We start from the raw sequence: 5,517 nt of genomic DNA, 5'->3' as shown, positions 1-5,517 counted from the left end.
CCAAACATATTCTATTGCAAAATTAATACTTGGGATGTGCTTGGTTCATTTTCACTGATTGTTGTTTGCCAGTAAGACACATAGACACAGCTGTAAAGATAGAAAAAAAAAAGCATGAAAATTCTGAAAATGATTGTATAAGTAGTGCTGTCAAGAGATTAAAAAAATGGAGAGATTAATTAATTATGATCTGTAATTATCATTATCATTTCATTTAAATTCATTACATTATTGTGGCAGATGATCAAAAGATTGATATATATTATAAAAAGTGGTTTTATAAAGTCATATTTGTTGTTTTCAACAATAACACTCTTTGTCACAGTCTGCTCTCCCTCTCCCCTGCTCTGCTGCTCAGCCACACCCCTCATCAGCTTCACTGCTTTCACCTGCTGCTGTCACCTGCTCACCATCTCCAATCAAGCCAGCTTATATGCAGCCTCACTCCACTCACTCTTTGCCAGATTGTCTTCGCTCTCATGCCTGACTCTCCAGCGTTTGTTTCCGGACTGCTTCCCTGGTATTGACCCGACTCGCCTCCGACCTTTGCTTCACGTCTCAGCCCCGGTAAATCCACCAGCCTTCTGTCCTCGACTACGAGTATTGCCTGCCTGCTTTCTGTCCGTCGTCAGTCTGTGGCTGGTTGGCACTCAGCCTGTTCCTGCTCTGCCGGTAGATCCACTGCGTCAGCTACACCCCGTCAGCTCCTCACCTCTGGTACCGTCAGCCTACCCAACTTCGTCTCAAGGTCTGGATCCGTTCCCAGCCCTCATCTGTACCAACTGCCAGGAAGACTTCCAACAGCAGTGAGTTTGAGACATTTCCCCTCCAACACACTCGTTGAGCCTGCTCACGAGCCTCACTGTGATTCCTGCCTGCCCTGTTGGTCTTGTGGTAACATCCTTGCCTACCACACGGGAGACCGGGGTTCGAATCCTGCCATACCCACTGACTCATCAAGTGATTGTCTGTGTGCTTGCATTTACCTGCTGAATAAAAGCTGTTACACTGCAAACCTGGTTCATTTGTGCTGCAATTGGGTTCATCCTACACCCGTTACAGTACAATCTGGCCAGCTATGGACCCAGCACACAATCCCACACCACTTAGTCGCCTCGAGACTATTGAGGGCGTCCTGCAGCAACATGAAGCCATGATGACTGCATCTACTGCTGAAGCCAGACAATCTGCTGCTGAGGCCAGGCAGGCTGCTGAGGCTCAGGGACAAGCGCTAGCAGCATTAGCTGGACAGATGCAACAGCTAGCAGCTCAACTTTCCCAGCTCTCCTCTTCCACTGGATTTGCCTCCTCTTCTGAAGCATCGGCTCCTGCACCTGTACCAGCCTCTTCTCCGCCCAGAGGCGCTCCTGAGCCCCGGGTGGGTACCCCGGAGCGTTACGACGGTGATCGAGAGACTTGTGGGCCCTTCCTCACCAACTGCTCTCTTCTGTTCGCCCTGCAACCCCGCACCTTCGCCACTGAACCAGCGAAGGTTGCTTTTGTCATCAACCACCTGACGGGCAGAGCTCAGCTATGGGGAACAGCTGAGTGGGAGAGGCAGTCTCCAGCCTGTGCTTCCTTTGACCTCTTTGCTGCTGAGCTTGGCAAGGTTTTCGGCTTTGAGAATTGTGGTTCTGAGTCTGCAAGGGGACTGATGGGACTGAGACAAGGCGAAAGAACAGTAGCAGATTACTCCATTGATTTCCGCACGAGGGCCAGCCATAGCACTTGGAACAGCTCAGCCCTCTGTGATGCCTTCCTCCATGGCTTGGCTGACTACATCAAAGATGAACTGGTTTTGACACCCCATCACCTTGGACGGGGTGATTGATTTAGCCATCCGAATCGATCTTCGAATCCAGGCTCGTCGACGAGAGAAGCGTCAAGGGGGAACCCAACGTTCTCTTCCACCCCGCTCCCGTGGGGGTGCTTCTACAAGCAACTCCACCTCAATGGGTCAGCAGCCTGGGGATCCTGAACCCATGCAGCTGGGTCGCACCTCCCTCTCCCTGGAAGAGAAGGAGCGCCGCCGTAGGTCCAACCTCTGCCTCTATTGTGGGGTAGCGGGACACTATCTCCAGCTGTCCAGCAAAAGCCAGAGCTCACCAGTAGCCGGGGAGACCCTGGTGAGCTCAACTGCCCTGTCACCTCCCCAAAGCCAGAGACCCGTGTTCCAAGGCTGCCTCCTCCTTCCAGATGGCCCCCACACCTTGGCCATCTTTATTGACTCTGGGGCTGATGCCTGTATTATTGATGAGGAGGTGGTCCTTCAGCTGGGGCTTGAGCAGGTTCCTTTGCCTCACCCGGTTCCTGCTAGAGCCTTAGACGGACATATCTTGGGCACCGTCACACATCAGACCTCTCCTGTTCACCTGCTGCTCTCTGGTAATCATCACGAAACAGTCCAGTTCCACATTCTGAGCTCCTCCTGCCTGCCTCTCATCCTGGGATATCCATGGCTCCGTCTTCACAACCCTCACATTGACTGGGCCACTGGGGCCGTTCTGGAATGGAGCTCCTCCTGTCATCAGAGGTGCCTGCAGCAAGCCTCAGCTCCGCTTCACTCCTCCAGCTCCAGCTTTTCATCTGACCTCACCGGGGTGCCACCAGTGTACCATGATTTCCGCCAGGTCTTCAGCAAGGCCAGAGCTACGTCTCTGCCCCCACACCGCCCCTACGACTGCGCCATAGATCTCCTGCCTGGTACGTCACCTCCCAAGGGGCGCCTGTACTCCCTGTCGGAGCCCGAGAGAAAAGCCATGGAGACTTACATCAATGACTCTCTGGCCGCAGGCATCATTCGTCCGTCTTCATCTCCTGCAGGAGCAGGGTTTTTCTTCGTTGAGAAGAAGGACAAGACATTGAGACCCTGCATAGACTACCGAGGACTGAATGAAATCACTGTAAAAAAAAACGTTACCCACTGCCACTCATCTCCTCTGCCTTCAAACTGCTCCAGGGGGCCACCATTTTCTCCAAACTTGACCTGCGCAACGCCTACCACCTCGTCCGCATCAGAGAAGGAGATGAGTGGAAGACGGCATTCAACACCCCTACCGGACATTATGAGTACCTAATGCCATTTGGCCTCACCAATGCCCCTGCCGTCTTCCAGGCATTGATAAACGATGTGCTCCGAGACATGCTCAACCGATATGTCTTTGTGTATCTTGATGATATACTCATCTTCTCCCGGTCCAAAGAGCAACACATTCACCATGTACAGTCCGTCCTCCAGCGCCTCCTAGAGAGCTCCCTATATGTAAAAGCTGAAAAGTGCGAATTCCATGTCTCTTTAGTGTCTTTTCTGGGGAACATTGTGGCACAAGGCAACATCCAGATGGACCCAGCCAAGGTCTCAGCTGTCACCTCCTGGCCTGTTCCTGAAAACCGCAAACAGCTTCAGCGTTTCTTGGGGTTCGCCAACTTTTACCGGCGCTTCATCCGCAACTACAGCTCTGTGGCAGCCCCTCTCACCGCCCTAACCTCCTCCAAGGTGCCTTTCCAGTGGTCACCTCCAGCTGCAGCAGCCTTCCAGACCCTCAAAGATCGATTCACCTCGTCACCCATCCTCCAGGTGCCTGACTCTGAACGACAGTTTGTGGTCGAGGTGGACGCCTCAGATGTTGGGGTGGGGGCCGTTTTGTCTCAGCGCTCTGGCACCAAAAGCTCCATCCCTGTGCCTTCTTCTCTCGACGCCTGTCCTCTGCTGAGAAAAATTATGACATTGGTAACAGAGAACTGTTGGCAGTCAAGATGGCCCTAGAAGAGTGGCGCCATTGGTTGGAGGGCACCAAGGAGCCTTTTCTTGTGTGGACTGACCACAAGAATTTGGAGTATATACGCTCCGCAAAAAGACTGAACTCTCGCCAGGCCCGCTGGTCCCTATTCTTTGCCCGTTTCAACTTTGTCCTCTCTTACCGTCCAGGATCCCGCAATGCCAAGCCTGACGCCCTCTCCCGTCAGTTCCTGAGGACAGAGGATTCTGGTGACAGACCTGAGCCCATCCTCCCTACATCCTGCCTTGTTGCCACGTTGACCTGGGACATAGAGGAGAGGGTGAGAGCAGCCACAGTAGGACAGCCGGGTCCCAGCTCCTGCCCGTCGAACTGCCTTTTCGTCCCTCCAGCCTTGAGATCGGAGGTGCTACAATGGGCCCACTCCTCCAAGCTCTCCTGCCACCCTGGTGTGCTACGGACACGGCATGCCCTCCTCCAATGTTTCTGGTGGCCCACCTTGCAGGAGGATGTCCAAGAATTCATCAAGGCCTGTCCTACTTGCAGTCAACACAAGACCTCCCGCTGGCCGCCTGCTGGGCTACTTCAACCTCTTCCTGTTCCTCACCGCCCATGGTCTCACATATCCTTGGACTTTCTTACTGGTCTTCCCACCTCTGACGGCCACTCAGTCATCCTGACCATCGTGGACCGCTTTAGTAAGATGGCCCACTTTGTGCCTCTGCCCAAGCTCCCTACTGCTAAAGAGACTGCTCAGTTGGTCCTGCTCCATGTTTTCCGCCTGCACGGCCTCCCTGTTGATGTCGTGTCGGACCGTGGGCCCCAGTTTTCTTCTGTGTTCTGGAGGGAGTTCTGCAGTCTGCTGGGTGCCACCGCCAGTCTGTCCTCTGGATTCCACCCCCAGACAAACTCAATGGACAAACTGAGCGCATGAATCAAGAACTGGAAACAGCCCTGCGGTGCATGGCCTCCCAAAACCCCTCCTCCTGGTCGTCACAACTATTGTGGGTTGAGTATGCTCACAACTCCCTTGTCTGCTCTGCCACTGGCCTCTCTCCATTCCAGTGCATATGGCTATCAACCTCCCCTGTTCCCCGCCCAAGAGAAGGAGATTTCCTGCCCATCTGTCCAAGCCTTCATCCGTCGCTGCCGCAGAACATGGCTCCAAGCTCGCTCCACCCTCCTTCGTTCTGTGGGTCGCTATGCTGCCACTGCCAACCGCCGCCGTACTGCTGCGCCTACCTACCAAGCCGGTCAGCAAGTGTGGCTCTCCACCCGAGACTTACCTCTCCGAGTGGAGTCCAACAAGATGGCACCTAAGTTCATCGGGCCTTTCGCGATCCAGAAGGTCATCAATCCAGTGGCTGTCCGTTTGAAGCTCCCGCGTTCCATGAGAGTTCACCCAACCTTCCATGTGTCCAAGGTTAAGCCGGTCCACAGCAGTCCCTTGGTTCCTGTGGCACCACCACCTCCCCCTCCACAAATGGTCGATGGTGGGCCAGTGTATAGAGTGCGTCGTCTGATTCGCTCCTGTCGGCGGGGTAGAGGTCTCCAGTACCTTGTGGACTGGGAGGGGTACGGTCCTGAAGAGAGGTCCTGGGTTCCTGCTCGCCATATTGTGGACCCCAATCTCGTGGCTGACTTTCATCGGCAACACCCCGACCAGCCAGCCAATGGGTCTGCTCGTCGGGGAACCCGCATCTTGCCCCCGCCTGTCCAGGATGATGAGGCCCATTCCATGGGGGAGATGTCAGACGTCGGTATCGACCCGACTCGCCTC

The sequence above is a fragment of the Epinephelus fuscoguttatus genome, linkage group LG10 (assembly GCF_011397635.1).
Source record: "Epinephelus fuscoguttatus linkage group LG10, E.fuscoguttatus.final_Chr_v1".
NCBI lineage: Eukaryota > Metazoa > Chordata > Actinopteri > Perciformes > Serranidae > Epinephelus > Epinephelus fuscoguttatus.
The sequence above is the reverse complement of the archived record's forward strand: the minus strand, read 5'-3'. Positions refer to the sequence as shown.